At 44.7% G+C, this 19,457-nt stretch overlaps 1 protein-coding gene across 3 annotated transcripts in view; it reads left to right on the top strand.

The window, feature by feature from the left end:
• The first annotated feature begins 247 nt into the window (after nt 1-247).
• Nucleotides 248-19,457, top strand: part of capn5a (calpain 5a) — a 106,230-nt gene continuing 87,020 nt past the window's right edge. The window contains exon 1 of one of the 3 annotated variants that reach the window (XM_043692436.1): nt 248-403. The gene's annotated coding sequence lies outside the window, so the exon portion shown is untranslated. Of the gene's footprint in view, nt 404-9,591; nt 9,611-19,457 lie in introns of those variants that run through there. The other 2 variants (XM_043692439.1, XM_043692437.1) reach the window with 2 other exon arrangements.

Below are 19,457 nucleotides of genomic sequence, written 5' to 3'. Positions count from 1 at the left end.
GTCCCCCTCCCAAACCTCCGGTGAGCACAATCCTAACCTAATCAATCATAAACCACAGGATTGGTCCACAATCAGTTCTCTCTGCACAGATGCTGTCAGACTTTGCTGAGCTCCTCCTGCAATTTCTGTTTCTTTTTTCCAGCGCTCTCTCCCTGCCCAATGAGAACTACAGTTCCCAGCCTTTATCTAACGTGTGTGTGTGTCTGTATTATAATAAAGCCAGGATACATGCGCAGCGGCGTTTCCACACTCCTCCCACTCAGGGGGTGAGGAGTATTTGTGGGTGAAAGCGAGTAGCAGTGAGTGTCCAGTCTGGCTCAGTTCCCCAGTCCAGACAGCACCTCGGCAGCCCAGCAGAGGCCAGCAATCTGCAGCCTACCAGGACGCTTCGCTCTCTTGGGAGGTGAGACCTTAGCAGAATTCTCCCGGGCCCTTCCTTATCCCTCACAATAATCGGATACAAACCAGTTACTTCCAATTCGGCATCCCCACTCCCTGATCGGATACAATGTTGCTGCTGTTGAACTGCAACAAAGTGGCAGGGAATCAGTTCATTCAGACTCCCGACCCTGAGGGGCGAGAGGGCTGAAAGATGTCTTTTTTATTGTTCACGCCGACTTGTTAGATTGTAACTGCTTTCCTAAAATGTTAGATTTGAACATACCGTTCACCAGTCTTTCTATGTTGGTGCGTTTTGCGAGCTTGTAACTTTTAAGGCGGGGTCTGCAGTGTAAACGACAGGGGACACACTTTTTGTTTATTTCAGAATGTAGATTGTCGTAATTCCGGGTGTATACACCATCCAGAGTTTCATAAATTTGACAGGTTTTGGAACCAGAGAGATCGAATCGCTCGTTAAATCAATATTTCTTGGTGACTCATCGAGTGTTTGATGCCATCTGGGGGAGGGACATGCACTTTTCGGTGACATTTAGCGATATGCTTCCTCCTCTCTCGTTGTAACCTGAATGTGATAGACTTTGCAATGTGTCCTGTTTGCATCTTTTGTGGTCAGAGTTTAAGAAAGGGAGAAGTTGCTGCGAAATCGTACAGTTTGGAAGAAAACCCTATTTACCGGAGCTGTTTATAAATTAATTCTTCAAATAAATTTCCTGTTGTAACTTATTTCAGTGTCTCCTTTCAGTCAGAACTCTCCAGATCATATAAATGCACTGTCTACTTTTACCAGCACTGTCAAACTTCTGTTCCCCTGATCAATGACACTGTAAACTGATGTTCCTTACTCACTTTATCCCTCTTCACTTTAAACTGTACGTAGATGAGGTGCAGACACAGGGACTGCTCTCTCATTAGAGAGGGGGAGATGACAGCTGGTGGTTTATCCTGAGGGTCACCGTGCCTCAGGTAAAGGGAGAGGTTGAGAAGGAGGGTCCTTCATTTCGGTCTTTGCAGGAATTGAACTCATACTGTTGGTGTCACTGTGTGTTGTGAAGCAGCTAACTGACCCTGTGAATACAGAGATGCAACATTAGCAGAGCTAGCAATGTCTGTGAAAGAGAGGTCCACACACACACACACACACAGAAGCAGAGCTAACTTTTCAAGTCAATGACCTTTCATTAGCCGTGTTCTGATGTTTCTAGCGTTTTCTGTTGTTATTTTAGATTTCCAGTAGTTTGCTTCTGGAACCTGGGTGAAGATGAAAAATATAGCTGACACCTTTCTGGGCTACAGTTTGCACAAATACTGTTGTGTTCTCCCTCCTGCAAGTAGGAGGATCAATAGCTTGAAAGTGGTGCAGCTCATTCTGTGAAATTTAAATTGGAATCTTTTCGTTGTTCTGAACATTATCCACCCTGATTATCGGAGATCTGTTCAACACAGAGAGCAGGTAAAAGTGCAGTTGAAGCCATTATCATACAAATTATGAACAGATACTTACGAACGTGATCCTATACACGGGTGTGATTTTAAAGATGCAATCTCTGAAGATTTATGGCTTTTTATATTATCCTGCATGGTGTTCCAATTTTTTAGATTAGATTAGATTACATTATAGTGTGGAAACAGGCCCTTCGGCCCAACAAGTCCACACCGACCCGCCGAAGCGCAACCCACCCATACCCCTCCATTTACCCCTTACCGAACACTACAGGCAATTTAGCATGGCCAATTCACCTGACCTGCACATCTTTGGACTGTGGGAGGAAACCGGAGCACCCAGAGGAAACCCACGCAGACACGGGGAGAACGTGCAAACTCCACACAGTCAGTCGCCTGAGGCGGGAATTGAACCCGGGTCTCAGGCGCTGTGAAGCAGCAGTGCTAACCACTGTGCCACCGTGCCACCCACAAATCGACTTGTGTACAAATCGATTTGCAAACCCATTTCACAACCAATTGGGGGCTATTTTTCCTGGAGTGTTGGAGGGTGAGTCGTGACCTTACAGAAGTTTATAAAACCATGAGGGGCATGGATAGAGTGAATAGCCAAGATCTTACCCCAGGGTAGGGGAGTCCAAAACTAGAGGGCATAGGTTTAAGGTGAGAGGGGAAAGATTTAAAAGGGACCTGAGGGACAACTTTTTTTGTGTAGAAGGTGGTGTGTGTGTGGAATGAGCTGCCAGAGGAGATGCAGGGGTCAGTACAATGGCAACATTTAAAAGGCATCTGGATGGGTATATGAACAGGAAGGGTTTAGAGGGATATGGGCCAAGTGCTAGCAAATGGGGCTAGATTAGGTTAGGATATCTGGTTGGCATGGACGAGTTGAACCGAAGGGTCTGTTTCTGCGCTGTACATCTCTATGACTCTATCATTCTCTGGGCAAAGTGACTGAAACAGTACACAATACTCTACATGTAGCATCATATCTGAATACAATTACAACAAGATATCTTTCTTCCTGTACTCAAAATCCTCTTGCAATAAAGGCCACCACACTCTTCTGTGTTTAAGAACTGGCTACTTCAGCTAGAGATATGAGATTTCTTTAGCTGCTGTGTATGATTAGCAGAGTTTGGAGGGAGGGTGGTTGGTTAGTTAGCTCACGGAAAGGTAAACACCAATAGACAGCCATGATGGCCTTCAGCAAAACCTGTCTCCTGGTTTCTGATATTCCAATCAGGCCTGTGGCACGAATCAAGCTGCTTTACTCATCCTCCAGTTATGAAATAATTTGGAGCATGGCCAAGATTAAATGGGCTTGTATAATATTGTCAGGCTGCTGAGAAGGACGCAGTCCACAATATAAGCTCTTGTAGTAGAAAAAGAGACCATTCTGCCCATTGTTCCTGTACCAGCAAGAGTTGTACAATTAGTCCCACTTCCTTCTCACCCTCACCCCCACCCCCACCCCCCCACCTCCTCAAATCCCACAGATATTACCCTTTCATGTATTAACACCATTCCCCTTTGGAAGTCCCCAGTCAATCTGCCCCTGCCATCCCCTCAGGCAGCATGTTCCAGATTGATAGTAATTCCTCTCATGTTCTGGGGTGGAGGCTTCAGGTTGAACCAAAACAATGAACTCTGTTCTGTACCACAGATGCCGCCCAACCTGCTGAGTATTTCCAGCATGTTGTGTTTTTATTTCAGATTACTAGCATCCATAGTATTTTGTTTTCCTTCCTCATTTCCCTTCCTTGGTTCTGTGTCTTTTGTTTCCTGACCTCTCCACTGGTGGAAGTTTGAAATGTCCATAAAGACCCTCATCTACTTTTACCAATGCACCATAGAAAGCGTTCTATCTGGATGCACCATGGCCTGGTATGGCAACTTCTCTGCCCGGGACTATAATAGACTGCAGAGAGTTGTGAACACAGCCCAGTCCGTCACGCAAACCAGCCTTCCATCCATTGACCTCATCTATATATTGCCTCAGAAAGGCAGCCAACATCATCAAAGACCTCTTCCACCCTGGTCATAATCTCTTCCAACCTCTTCTGTCAAGCAGAAGATATAAAAGCTTAACCACGTACCAACAGGTTCAAGAACGGCTTCTTCCCTGCTGTGACCAGACCAGAATAGGTCTCTTAAATTTCAAATCTAATGTTGATCTTGCTTTTTGTACACCTTCTTTGCAACCGTAACTTTTTATTCCTCGCTCTGTTCAATTACTCTATGACCTTTGTATGTTATGATCTGCTGAACTGCACACAAAACAAAACTTTTCACTGTACATAGGTATGTGTGACAATGATAAATCAAATCAAATTATTTCTTCTTCTCTCGTCTATCAAAATTACCTCACTGAATCTCTCCGTGGGGCTTCTATGCCATCTTAAACTCCTAGATATTTATAGCACAGAAGGGGGCTGTTCAGTCCAGTGTGTCTCTGTCCGTTAACAAAGATCTGTCTGCACCAATCTCATGTTCCCGCTTTTCATCCAGAGCCCCATATGATTGTGGTAATGCAAGTGACTGTCTGAATATTGCTTAAATATGACGAGAGTTTCTGAATCAACTGCCCTTTCAGGCAATGGGTTCCACAGTCCCAACACCCTCTGAGTGAACAGAACTCTCCTCAATTCCCCACCCTGGTTATAATCTCTTCCAACCTCTTCTGTCAAGCAGAAGATACAAAAGCTTAAACACGTACCAACAGATTCAAGAACAGCTTCTTCCCCGCTGCTTTTAGACTTCTGAAACGCCCTCTCAAATTTTAAATTTAATGTTGATCTTACTCTTTGTGCACCCTTTCTGCAGCTGTAACATTGTAGTCCTTGCTCTGTTCTATTACCCTAACGCACTTTATTGTATGACCTGCTGAACTGCACACAAAACAAAACTTTTCACAATACTTAGATACAATAATACATCAAATCAAATCAAATCAAATCAAATCTGAGCTTTATACCTCTTCCCTTAAGTCTATCTCCCTGGTTATTGGGCCCGCTTACAATGGAAAATAAAACTGCTTTCGAATCCAAATCTGAAGAAGGGTCACTGGATCCGAAACTCTGATTTCTCTTCACAGATGCTGCCAGACCTACTGAGTTTTTCCAACAATTTCTGTTTTGTTTTGTTTCTGCTCTCTAATCCGTCCTATCTCTGCCCATCTAGGAAGTAGGGAACCCCTCTAGCTTCTCTTAAAAACTGAAAGAACTGCGGATGTGGGAAATCAGAAACAAAACCAGAAATTGCTGGAAAAGCTCAGCAGGTCTGGCTGTATCTGTGGAGAGCAATCAGAGTTAATACAGTGACCCTTCCTCAGAAACCAGTTGCTGAACTTTTCTAGCATTTTCTGTTTTTGTTGCTTCTAACTTCTCTAACGTTTACATGTAACTCCAGTCCCCTGATCCTTGGGAGTATCTCCAGCATTCCCATTAGGATGCTGTGTTGTTGAAGAGAAGGGATGATCAGTGAATAGAATTGCTGTAATTATAAGCTTCCTTCCCATCTCAGTCTGTACTTGAGAAGAGGAAATTGTTAGAGTATTCGCAGGCTTTGTCTTTGTGATTTCCCTTCTGTCTTTCAGGTCTGAGATTATGGGATAACCAAAATCACAAGACAGGGTAATGACCACTTCTAGTTCCTCTGGCTTTCCTGGTCAATAACCTATCATTATGTATGTCTTCACCATACTGTACACTTCAATAGCAGCTCTGAGTGGCTGCAGCTTGAGCTGGATGGGGAGGCATTAAATGTTGACATGTCATTACCAACCCGGTGATTTTTAAATTGCAGATTAATCACTAAGTGTGCAGGTTGGGTCATTATGGAGCATTTTCAGATGTGGCTTTTCAAAGCCTGTGGTCTCCAGATCCAGTTGATCTTGAGTAACCCCACCTCCCTGGAGTTTAGACTGCCCCGAATGGTGCACAGGTTCCAGGTTGGCACAGCCAGCACAGTCCTGAGGGAGTGCCAACTGGTCGCAGGTGGTGACGTTGAGGCCCCGTCTGTCTTTGTGGGGCAGGGTCATCCTAGGAACGTGAAAATAAACCCATAGATACTGGAAATCTAAAACACAAGGAGAAAGTGCTGGAGAGACTCAGCAGGTCTGGCAGCATCTGTGGAGAGAGAAACTGAGTTAACATTTCGAGTCATGTGACTCTTCTTCAGAATGGACCTGGAAAGTTAACTCTGCTTTCTCCCTCCATGGGAATATTGGGCTGGATTTTATGCACCTTGGGTATGAAGGTGAGGGTCATGTTAAATCTAGACAATGGTCTTCCTGATGATTACAGCAACTCCTCACACCTGTTTCTCTCTTTCTCTCTCTTTCTTTCTCTCTCTCTCTCTCCCCTCTGTATCTCTCTCTCTCTCTCCAGCCTCTTTCCCCACCAATCCCCTAAACCTATATCTGTAATTACACCAAGGAGACACTGAATGGTTTATCTATCTGCAGGCCCTTAGTAGCTAAATAATGGTGACTTAAATTGATGTCTCGTTGGAAGGGAAGGCAAATGCTACGTGGAAAACCCAGAGCTGTGAGATCTGGCGTCATGCTGAGAGTACAAGCCCACTGGACAAAGATGCACTCTTCCTCAGTTACCACAACCTCCCCCACTCCCCAATATTTGTGCTCCATCTACAACCACAATCTCGCATCACCCCCTCCCCCACGGAGACCCCCACCTTGTATATACTTGAGTTGCTCTGTAGTTACAGTGGTGGCTTCCATACTTGGAGTACAGAGGTGGGGGCCTGTTGTACTAGGTACTGTTTCTGAATGGTGTACACGTTCACGTTACATTGACTTCACCCATTGATTCCTCTCTAGCTTTCGAGAAGAGTAGGTGTATCGTTACTAGATTCCGAAGGTACATGTCATAATGCCTGGCGAAGTTGGTCCTATTGCTTTCATGAAATGAACCTTCTTCTTAACTAAGAACAGTAGATACTCTGTACCATAGTGTATCCTCTACACCAATCACTAGAAGGTTCAAGGAAAAGGTGCATTGGGCAGCAGATTACCTCTGGTGACACATACCGGTACAGATAGCAATTTATCACAAAGTGCCATACAGAAGTGGTTAATTGAAAGGTACCAGAGTCTCTGCTTCGCCAATTCTCCAGTAGCTCAAAAAATCCAAGGCTAGGGAGGGAATCTCACCATAAAGCAATGATGCTGTTCTTTCCTGCATCTTATTCAGTCGGGCCAGGCTCCGCAGTGCCCCATAAGATCCAACCGATTACCCCTTGGGTTACCTGCATTGGTCTCATGACAATCCAACCAGCCTGAGTTTCTATCAGATTTCAGTCAATGTGACCCCCATAGCCTTCAGAATGCCAGGCTAGTCTAGCCTGGGATGGGCTCACAGCCACAACACATTGAACAAATAGCGAGAGGACTGTGCAATCCATGGGCCAAGTGTGGAGGGAGATCTACTATCAGTGTTAAACTAATTGTTAGCAAAATTGTCGTCATTGTTGGCTGGAGTCAAGTTAGAGCAGGGGAATATTGACAACTAACCCCAGGAAATTGAGTATAGAGCTGTATACAATCCATGAGGGATCTACTGTTCCCATTGGCAGAGATGTTTAAGGTTATTGGTAAAAGAATCAAAGGTGGCATGAAGAGTGGTTTAGCCGGCGAGTGGTTAGGATCCTGAATGAACTGCCTGAGAGAGTGTCTCGATTGATCCTACCACATTCATAAAGGAGCTGGATTGGCACCTGAGGGGAAAATAAAAATGTCAGCGCTACAAGGGAGAGGTACAGAAGTAAGATGCCTTAAATTACTCTTGCAGAAACCAGTATGTATGTGATTGTGGTTCCAATCTGTTTACACTGTAGTTCAGGTTGTGTTGCTTAGATGCATGAGGTTGCAAATTCTTTGCATTTGCTCCATACAATACCAAACAGCTGACAAGTGCCACATGTGGAAAGTACCTGACGTGTTTCCTAGTTATAGTCCCGGTGCAACTCTGCCTGAGTAGTTGGTGACCTAAAGGGACACAATTAAGGAACGTCATGAGCAGCACGGTGGCTCAGTGGTTAGCACTGCTGCCGCACAGTGCTAGGGACCCGGGTTTTATTCCGGCCTCGGGTGACCATCTATGTGGAGTTTGATTCTCCTCATGTCTGTGTGGGTTTCCTCCGGGTGCTGCGGTTTCCTTCCACAGTCCAAAGATGTGCAGGTTTCGTGGACTGCCCTGTAGTGTCCAGGGATGTGCAGGCAAGCCATGGTAAACACAAGGTTACAGGGATAGGGTGGGATGCTCTTCAGAGGGTCACTCGCTGGATCGGATGGCCTCTCCCTGCTTTGTAGGGATTCTGTGATCTTACACAACAGTGGCATTTATAAATGACCATTGTGGATAGCAATGTTGCAAATCGCTTCATCTGATTAATTAAAACAAAGTGCTGTAGACCGGAAATTGCTGGAAAAAAAACTCAGCAGTAGAGCAGCAGGAGTCTGGAAGGACACAGCAAGCAAGGCAGCAACAGGAGGTGGAGAAGTCAATGTTTCAGGCGTTAACCCTTCTGTAGTCATTCCACCCTCGGGTAGCTGTCTGTGTGGAGCATTCTCCCTGTGCCTGCATGGGTTTCCTCTGAGTACTCTGGTTTCCATGCGTAGTCCAAAGACGTGCAAGTTAGATAGGTTGGCCATGCTAAATTGCCCCATAGTGTTTAGGGATGTGTCAGCTGTGTGGATTAGCCATGGGAAATGCAGGGTTCTAGTAATAGGGTAGGGATGGTGTGGATTTGATGGGCTGAATGGCCTGCTTCTGCACTATAGGCATTCTCCAATAAATTACGTTTGAAGTGTCATAAATGTTAACATTGGCAAGTTACTGTGGACCAACAAAAACCCTCAGCCTCCTGAGTTAACATGTGTCTGCATGGCTGAGGTTGGAAAGGAGTGCAGAAAATGGATGCCAACAATTTTGGAAGAGTGCCTTTGTTTCCTCACTTACTGGAGTTTATTTGCTAGTTTATTTGGGAGTCTTTGACTGTGGTTGAGTGGTTAGCCCTGTTGACTCTGTGAGTCAGAGGTTGTGGATTCCACACTCCAGAAACCTGAGCACAAAATTACAGCTGATTCTCCCAGTACTCGGACAGTGGGAGTGGTTCAAGACGAGGTTCAAAACTAAAGCCCCATCTACACAGTTGTGAAAATGTAAAATATTCCACCGCACTGCTTCCAAAAACAGCAGAATAGTTCTCCAGAGTTTCTTGGCCAATATGTCTCCCTCGACTGTCATGAATAAAACAATCTGGACAGTGTCCTCTTCGGTAGGCGTTCGCTGTGTGCAGATTTGCAGCTACATTTCCTATCATTGTGACTGCAAGAATATTTAATTTGTTACAAAGGTCAGTTTGTTCATTGTTTGTATGGTGTGTTGGTACTGTTACATCCCAGTGTGGATGTGAAATGCAGGAACAGACTATTAAACTGCCGCCATGACAGTGCTAATCTGCAGTGTATTTGCTGTCTAGCTTACACAAACTGCTACTCAACTAAGTGATAACTTTCACAACCTACACCATGTACGGTGTCTGTTACTGTCTGATAGGACTGAGGACAAGGGCTGAGGATATGACTAGCATTTCTGCTTGTTTGGACAAGCCAGCTTAAGTGAGTGTTTTGTAGCTTTTAAGAAATCCCTCGGGGCATAGAGTTGTCTGCCTTCAACTACTGGCTCCTACGTTCTGGAATTTGATTGCTCAAACTCTCTGCCTCCTTTTTCTTCCTTTTAAGGTACTTGTTTTAAAAAAGCTGCTTCTTTGGTCACCTGTTCAAAATCTCCTAATGTCATTTGCAACCAAACCTTGTTTGATAAAAACTCTTCTGAAGTATATCAAGATGCCAGGGTGGCTCAGTGGTTAGCACTGCTGCCTCACAGCGCCGCGGACCTGTGTTTGTTTCCAGCCTCAGGTAGCTGTCTATGTGAAGTTTACACATTCGCCCCATGCCTGCATGGGTTTCCTCACACTGTCCAAAGATATGCTTTCCTTTATTGGTCAGTGCATTGAGTGTAAGATTTGGGAGGTCATGTTGCGGCTGTATAGAACATTGGTTAAGTCGCTTTTGGAATGTTGCGTGCAATTCTTATCCTATTGGAAGAATGTTGTGAAACTTTAAAAGGTTCAGAAAAGATTTTACATGGATGTTGTCAGGGTTGGAGGATTTGAGCTACAGGGAGAGGCTGAACAGGCTGTTTTCTCTGGAGTGTTGGAGGCTGAGGGGTGACCTTTCAGAGGTTTACAAAAGCATGACGGGCATGGATAGGATAAATAGACAAGGTCTTTTCCCTGAAGTGGGGGAGTCCAGAACTAGAGGGCATAGGTTTAGGGTGAGACGGGAAAGATATAAAAGGGACCTAAGGGGCAGATTTTTCACACAGAGGGTGGTACATGTATGGAATGAGCTGCCAGAGCAAGTGGTGGAAGCTGGTACACTTGCAACATTTAAAAGGCATCTGGATGGGTATATGAATAGGAAGGGTTTGGAGGGATATGGGCCGGGTACTGGTAGGTGGGACTAGATTGGGTTGGGATATCTGGTCGGCATGGACGGGTTGGACCGAAGGGTCTGTTTCCATGCTGTACATCTCTGTGACTCTGTGTGCAGGTTAGGTGGATTAGCCTTGGGAAATGTGGGGTTACAGGATGAGGTGGGATGCTCTCCAGAGGGCTGGTGATGGGCTGAATGGCCTGCTTCCACACTACAGGGATCCTATCAATCTGTATTTTGCTATATAAATGGAAGTTGGTTCTTTTTCCCCCTTTAGTGACGGCAGATTATACAACAGGCTTGGGGAGCTCTCCAGCCTGTTCCTGCTCCAGCCCTGAGGGTAATTGAGCTCCAGTTCATTGTGTGGCTGGTACCTCCGACATGTGGTTATTCTCCATTTCTTACTGACAAAGTTAAGAATGGATATGTGAAACCTGAATGATGCTGTATTCAATGTTCAGTGCACACAGGCCCTACAACTTACATCAGAACCTAGTTCTGTCACCCCCATACTCACTGACCACTCCCCACTGGCTCCCAAGTCACCAGCTCCTGCCTGTCACCATTAGCAGAACAGATTCTGCAGCCTGTCAGCCCTCTTGTTGTCATCTAATATAGTCTGAAGGAATGCTTGAGACTGAATGAATATAGGGAAAGGTGATAGATATATTACTTAAACATCAATTGGGTTTGATGGTAGGGGATAAAAGGGGGCTCTCTTGTGGTGCAGTGATGATGTCCCTCCCCCTGGACTGGGAGGCCTGGGTTCAGGTCCTATCTACTCCAGAGGTGTGTAAGAACATCGCTGGACATATTGATTAGGAAAAACAGGTTCAATTTTTTTAAAGGAGAAAGTGAGGACTGCAGATGCTGGAGATCAGAGCTGAAAATGTGTTGCTGGAAAAGCGCAGCAGGTCAGGCAGCATCCAAGGAACAGGAGAATCGACGTTTCGGGCATGAGCCCTTCTTCTGGATTCCTTTTCCAGCAACACATTTTCAGCTCAATTTTTTTAAAAACTGGGTTTGAATTGGTTACATTAAAGGAGTGTGGCTAACAAATAAAGCTCTTATTAAACTTATAGATGTGGCACTTTCTTCTTTTACTATAAATTCTGTGTCCTGACTATCAACCTGCCCCACTCGCTATCTGATGAAGGAGCAATGCTCCGAAATCTTGCACTTCCAAGTAAACCTATTGGACTGTCATTGGTGTTAATCAGGCAAAAGTGAGGACTGCAGATGCTGGAGATCAGAGTCAAGATTAGAGTGGTGCTGGGAAAGCAAAGCAGGTCAGGCAGCATCCGAGGAGCAGGGAAATCGACATTTCGGGCAAAAACCCTTCATCAGGAATAAAGTGGGATTTCGTGGTGAGGTGCTTTTGCCCAAAACGTTGATTCTCCTGCTCCTCGGATGCTGCCTGACCTGCTGTGCTTTTCCAGCACTACACTGATCTAACCTCTGATCTTCAGCATCTGCAGTCCTCACTTTTGCCTAGTTAAACTGTTTAATCTTTCTCATAAAGCAAACCCCTCAACTCTGGAATCAATTTTGTGAACCTTCCCTAATCATTTTATCAGTTGAGGTAACCTAGAGACAACAATTTTATGGAAGAGGGGCAAGGGGGGGTCACGAGAGGTGACAGAGTAGGAAGAAGAACAGAAGTCATTGCAGGAAGAGTCAGGTTCTGATTGGACAGACGAGTGGATCCACGGGGAGCAGATCCATCCAGTTGGGTGATGGACCAATGGAGGAAGTGGTGTGGTCAGCCATGTCCAAGGTTGCAGTGCAGTTGAGAAGGACATAGAGGGATAATTTACATAAGGTGTTTTTAGTGACTGGGATAAGAACCATTTTGGTTGAGGGATGTAGGGGGTGGGGGGGAAGGTGGAGTGGGTGCAGAGTGCTGGTTGGAAGGATTCAAGTGTGGAATGTCTGGGAAAAATAGGCCCCGACTTGAGGCAACAACATATTTAAGGACCTTTGAGAGAAAAAGGTGGTTGGATTAGGAGGGTAGTTTGTGAAGATGGAGGCATCTGTGTTGTTTTGTTGTGGAGAGGAGGACAACACCTGAAGAGAGCGGGAGAGAGAGTGAGGGAACCATTTTGCAATATTGGCTCATGTGGGAGCTAGAGGCTGAGGCTGGGTGATCAGTTCAATGGGAATAGGAGAGAGGAAATGGAGAGTGTGCCTCCTGGAGAGAATGAGCTCTGAGTCAGAAACTAGAGGAAGAGTCCAGGGCTGGGTCAAGGGAGAGTTTGAGAAGAGGTTTGGTCAGCTGGGAGAGAGGGCCACCTCAGAGACAGCTGATCGGATAGTCAGCGTCTCTGTCAGAAAGCATCCAGGGGCTCATGGCCTGAGACAGGTGAGATCAAGATAATCCTGTGTGATAATGGCTACCCAAATCATCACTCGGTCTATGTTGCACAAACTCATTTACAGGCCAATAGTCTCCATGATTGGCTCTGAAGAGGGTCCAGTCTACCACTAATTATTCTGGTTAGGGAAGGTGGGGATTGAAAGTGTGGTGCTGGAAAAGCACAGTCTGTCAGGCAGCATCCGAGGAGCAGGAGAGTCGACGTTTTGGGAATGACCCCTTCATCAGGAATGTTATGCCTGAGACATCGACTCTCCTGCTCCTTGGAAGCTGCCTGACCTGCTGTGCTTTTCCAGCGCCACACTCTCTGCTCTGATCTCCAGCATCTGCAAGTGTCTCAGATATTTGAACCACAGGTGAAACAGCTGCCCTGTGCTGCTACCTTGGAGTAAACCCACTACAAAGTGGTTTTGGTGAGTTTGCAGCACAGGAAGAAACCTTTCCCCTCAGCAGAGGGACCAAGAACAAATAAAGGCAGAGGGCATATACGTAAAGTCACCATAGTCCCACTTTCTTATTTGTGAGAGATGATTGGTAGTGTGTTTAACCCAAGGATTCACCACACCTTAGCTGAGGTTAAGAAGGTGGGATCGTCATGGTAACCTCAGCTGGCATGGGAATTGAACCCACACTCTTGGCATCAATCTGCATCATCAGCAAGCTATCCGTTGTGATTGGATCAAAGTTGGTCAGGTGGATCTCGTTGAGTATGACTGGGGCTATTAACCTGGGTCAATCAGGGAGCCCTGGCTGACTGATATAAACAGGAGTGTTTTCTGTGAGAAACCTAACAACTTGCCCTTTTATTTCACTATAAATTGATGCTAGACAGTATGACATCACTTACCATATTAATGACGACAGTGAGGTAAAGGATGTACATAAAAGCCTGAATCCCTGTTTATAGTAGTGTTGTCTGAAAGCTTTGTGCAGATGATAAAAAAATAAAGAAAAAAAAATAAACAGGAGTGTTGCAGGATGGGTGGTCGGAAGATGTGTCAGGGCAGACCGAGAGCCAGAAGTGACATTGGGGTGGGCTGCCTTAGAGTGGCCGGAAGGTGGGAGGGACAGGTGGGTTGCTGGGGTCTGCATCTTATGCGCTGTTTTTATGTAATTGGACTGTCTTATTTGTACTTGTCATTGTTACTGTTTTGTTATTGAAAGTGGGATTTGAGGTTTGTCCTCATTTCCATGAAAACTGGTTGAAAGATAGGGTTTGGGGCCTGGCTTTGCTGCTCCTCTCCCTTGTAAAATTGCTGTTTCTTTGCATACAACTATTAATATTAATTGTTTGGTAAATTGTGATTGTTTAATTTAAAAAAAACAAAAAAAAAACAGGAGTGTCAGGGATTCTTCTCAGTCTAGGGACTGGCTCTGAGCTGTTTGGTCAGAGCCCATGTACGGTGCACGTGTAAATAAAGGGTGACTTGGTGACAGGATACTGCTTCTAGAGACTTATTTCACTTTCCAACCAGCTGGTGCAGATGGAAGATTGGTTAGCTGACAGGAAACACACAGTAGGCATAAATAGGTCTCTTTCCGTTTCACAAAATGCAATGTGTTGTGTGCTTGGCGCTTGGGCCTCGATTTTATTTAATTTTTAAATAAATGACTCAGGGCTGAGGAAAAAAGGGATCAGAAGCATGGTTGATAAAATCCCTGATGATATAAAGATGGGTGGAAAGTTGAGTTGTGAAGTGGACATAAGGAAGCAGTAGGGCTTTTGCCCGAAACGTCGATTTTCCTGCTCCTCTGATGCTGCCTGAACTGCTGTGCTCTTCCAGCACCATTAATCCAGAATCTGGTTTCCAGCATCTGCAGTCATTGTTTTTTACCAAAGGAATATATATGTTAATTTAAGTGGGCAGAGAATCTGATAAATGGAGAATAATGACAGATGTCCAGCAGCCGTTTGAAGGATAGTGTCTGGGATACACGATGGAGTATTCTTCATGAGAATAGAAATCCAGGAAACTGACAGAGAAAACAACCAGAGTACACCATAAGAGGCAGAAAAATATACTTTGGTCAGCACGCGATTCTTCACTCAGGAGCCAGACTGTAGCAGAAGCTGAAAAGCCTGCAGAACCAGTCACAGAAAGAGCAGTGCTGGGGGATGGGTTCAGACGTACATAAATCTCATTCTTAGTTCCTTTCTGGGGATGTGGAGGATGTGACATATTGAGAGTAACTTTGATATTGAGTTGCAGCAGCTGCCTTGAGGCGTAGTTTGGTACAGAGTCATGTTAGACCCAAAGAGATCCCAGGAGCTTTGAAGCCATATTTGAGAAAAGACCAAGAACTCAGTGAGGAAAGCAGGCATGGAGGGGGGTGGGGGATGGGGGGTGGAGGGGGGTGGGGTGGGCGGTAAATGATGGTTTAAACTGTGTCTGTATGACACACACACCAGTACAGCCAGAGGAACATGAAGAGTGCAGTTTAAAGTGCTGCTGTAGCAGCGATGGCCAAAAATGGAGAGGCACACTGAGGGATACCCTCAGAAGATGTTTTGAACCTATGCTTTGTCCCATATATCATCAGAGGTGCTGCCTCTTTATGAAAAAAATCATTCATTGGATGTTGGCATTGCTGTCTAGACCAGCATTTACTGTCCATCCCCCACCTATCCAAAAGGGCAGTCTCAAATCACCTGTGGGTCTGGAGTCAGGTAAGGCTGGGGCTGTTTTCCCTGGAGTGTCAAGGCTGAGAGGTGACCTTATAGAAGCTTAAAAAATCATGATGTGGAGGAGCCAGTATTAGACTTGGGTGGACAAAGTTAAAATTCACACAACACCAGGTTAAAGTCCGACAGGTTTATTTGGAAGCACTAGCTTTTGGACTGTTGCTCCTTTGTCAGGTGGCTAGTGGGGCAGGATCGTAGGACACAATTTGTAATAAATGACCATAGTATCATACAACAGATGCAGTGTATTGAACAAACATAGATCGCTGTTATGTCTTTAACCACTTAAATGAGTTTCAGGTTTCGATTCATTAATATGTAAATCCCAGACCTTCCTTCAAGTCCCATTCTGCTCCGAAAGCTTGTACTTTCAAATAAACCTGTTGGAGTATAACCTGGTGTTGTGTGATTTATAAAATCATGAGGGGCATGGATAGGGTAAATAGACAAGGTCTTTTCCCTGGGGTGGGGGAGTCCAGAACTAGAGGGCACAGGTTTAGGGTTAGAGGAGAAAAATTTAAAAGGGACCTGAGTGGTAACTTTTTCACGCAGAGGGTGGTATGTATATGGAATGAGCTGCCAGAGGACGTGGTGGAGGCTGGTACAATTACAACACTTCTGGCAAATGGGACTAGATTAGGTTAGGATATCTGGTCGGCGTGGATGAATTGTACTGAAGGGCCTGTTTCTGTGCCGTATATCTCTATGACTCCACAACTTCCATAACGGACATTGGTGAGTCAGATCAGCTTTTCCTAATGGTCAACATTTATTAAATTCAAGTTCAATCATTTGCCATGGTGGTCCCCAGAACATTATCCAGGTCTCTGGATTAATAGGTTAATGATAATAGCACAAGGCCTTTACCTCCTATGTCCTTATGTCTATTGACTCCCTGAGGCCCTTTCAATCTTCCCTACAGGGATGCCCTGTTATTACTTATTTTTAAACTCATTTGTAATATTAATGTCTGAGACCAGTGTTAGGAGCTAAATTAAAATGCTTTACTATAAAACAGGAATAAAAGGTCAAGTTGTTTAGAACCTTGGTCAGTTTGAGGTGGAAATTACTGATTTGGTGATTAGTTCTGTTCACTCATTTAGGAGTTTATTTTACGTTGTGCAACAGGTGCAATAAATGCTATATTGTGCATTTATATAAAACACTTGACAGCATTGGATATGGATTAGAGTGGTGCTGGAGAAGCAGGTCAGGCAGTATCCAAGGAGCAGGAAAATCGACATTTCGGGCAAAAGCCCTTCATCAGCCCTTCATCCTCTATTCCTGGCCTACATTTCTGGCCTACATGTGACTCCAGACCCACAGCACTGAAAGAGCAGCGATTGGATTTTCAAGTCTGGATGGTGAGTGGCTTGGAGATGGTACTGCTCCTACAAGACTGCAATCATAGAGTCATAGAGATGACAAGCACGGAAACAGATCCTTTGGTCCAACTCGTCCATGCCAATCAGATATCTGAACCTAATCTAGTCCCATTTGCCAGCACGTGGCCCATGTCCCTCTAAACCCTTTCGGGTTGGGGAGACCAGACCTAGAGGGCATAGGTTTAGGGTGAGAGGGGAAAGATATAAAAGAGACCTAAGGGGCAACTTTTTCTCGCAGAGGGTGGTACATGTATGGAATTAGCTGCCAGAGGATGTGGTGGAGGCTGGCACAATTGCAACATTTAAGAGGCATTTGGATGGGCATATGAATAGGAAGGGTTTGGAGGGATATGGGCCGGATGCTGGCAGGTGGGACTAGATTGGGTTGGGATATCTTGTCGGCATGGACGGGTTGGACCGAAGGGTCTGTTTCCATGCTGTATACGACTCTATGACTCTATTCATATACCCATCCAGCAACAGCTAATGAAACAGTAATTACTGCTCCTAGAATTCAAGAAAATCAGCTCAAACATTGAAAATACATCAAAAAAGGAGCAGCTCTTATAGCCATAATTTTTTTTCTCATCCTCCATCTTGGATTGCCCAGATCTCGCACATTTTGTGTTGGAGGCAGCATGTTTCCAATGTGGTCATTTGTTTCCAGCTTCCTATAAAGATTTTGAAATGTTCGTATCAATTGACAAACTCTGTCCTTCAGGCTTTATTCTGCTTTTAATCAACAGCTTAATTGGAGCGTGGAATTGGCATTATACCGTGGTGAGGCAATGTCTTCCAATTAACAACTCAATGTATTATTACACAATGTTAAAGCAAAAATCAACCAGGTAGCCAGCCCCCTGTTAACTTCAAAGTATATCCTGGATAAAGTCTTGCCTAAGAGTATCCAACTTTTAATTTTAATTTTAAAAAACACTTTTATGCATTCCTGTAATTAAAGAATCCTATTTGTTAATTTTGAAAGGCAGTGGAATGTTTTTGACTTGTCTCTGAGGTAGTTTTGCAAAGAAAGCATCTATTTTACTGCAGGAAGTTGGGAAATTGAAGGAACCAGTGACATTTTGAGGGAATAAAAGAGTATATCAAGGGCTTTTTAATTTAAGCAGATGGACTTCTTTGATATGTTTTAATTACAGTGCATAGTGACCCACTCCCCCTTTTAGAGGCTTGGTTAACTCAGCTGGGGATGGTTAGTTTGTGATACATAGTGACACCAACATTATGGTTCATTTCTCATGTTACCCCCATGAAAGAATCTCCTTTCAATCTCTTCCCTCACCTGAGACGTGGTGACCCTTGTGTTAAATCGCCACCAGTCGACTCTGTAATGAGAGAGAAGCCCTCCGGTCTGGTAAGGCTATGGTGTATTTTATCTTTAGTGCCCCTTTTCAGGACAACGTGTGGCTATTTTTGTAAAGTTTCTCTTTTTCATACCCCCTACCTATAGGATTTGTTTTTGCCGTGTTGCTATTTGGCTCTTGTTGTGTGCAGATAGGCTGCTGAGTGTCCAAATTACAGCAGTGACCTCAGTGGAAGCATCTCATTGGGTTGAAGGCCTGAATTTTGGTGTGGTGTGAAGCCATGACAGGCGCTAGGTAAATTCAAGTCCTTTTTTTTTGTACGCAACGCATCAAATGCAATGAAGTAAGTGACATCCCACTGTGATCGTGAAGCTGCTCTATTCAATGCTGAATAAACTGCCATTATAAGACTGGCCCATACCAGTAAACAGCAAAGTAGTCTGTGCAAAAACCTACTTTGGAGTATCCAGCTTCCTGAAGTAGGCAATCCATGGGAAGTGATGGCCTAGTGGTATTATCACTGGAGTACTGATCCAGAGACTCTAGGAACCTGGGTTCCAATCCTGCCATGGTAGATGGGGGAATTTGAATTCACTAAAAGTCTAGAGTTATGATGGCTATGAGTCCATTGCCAATTATTGGAGGGGTGGGTAACCCAACTCCTTCATTAATGTCCTTCAGAGAAGAAAACTGCTGTCCTTATCTGCTCTAACCTACTTGTGAGTCCAGACTCTCAACAATGTGGTTAATGCTTAACTGTCCTCTGGGCAATATATATGGGTAATAAATGCTTGTACAACCAGTGACACCCTTATCATATGAATAGACTTTTTAAAAAAATCCAAACCCTTTTATAAGCAGTGCAAACTTCCATGGAGCCAAGATTAGAGTGGTGCTGGAAAAGCACAGCAGGTATGGCAGCATCCGAGGAGCAGGAAAATCGATGTTTCGGGCAGGAGCCCTTCATCAGGATATTCCTGCATCCACTCTGATAAGCTGTCTAAAAATCTATTGATACCCCTAAGGTCAGAGAGCGATTTATGGGGAAACTTCCATTGGTAGCACTCCAAATGGATATTAAACACTTGTAGGAGAAAGTGAGGTCTGCAGATGCTGGAGATCAGAGCTGGAAATGTGTTGCTGGAAAAGCAACAGGTCAGGCAGCATCCAAGGAGCAGGAGAATCGACGTTTCGGGCATAAGCCCTTCTTCAGGAATGAGGAAAGTGTGTCCAGCAGGCTAAGATAAAAGGTAGGGAGGAGGGACTTGGGGGAGGGGCGTCGGAAATGTGATAGGTGGAAAGAGGTCAAGGTGAGGGTGATAGGTCA

The sequence above is a fragment of the Chiloscyllium plagiosum genome, chromosome 6, assembly GCF_004010195.1.
Source record: "Chiloscyllium plagiosum isolate BGI_BamShark_2017 chromosome 6, ASM401019v2, whole genome shotgun sequence".
Classification (NCBI taxonomy): Eukaryota; Metazoa; Chordata; class Chondrichthyes; order Orectolobiformes; family Hemiscylliidae; genus Chiloscyllium; species Chiloscyllium plagiosum.
The sequence above is the reverse complement of the archived record's forward strand: the minus strand, read 5'-3'. Positions and strand labels throughout refer to the sequence as shown.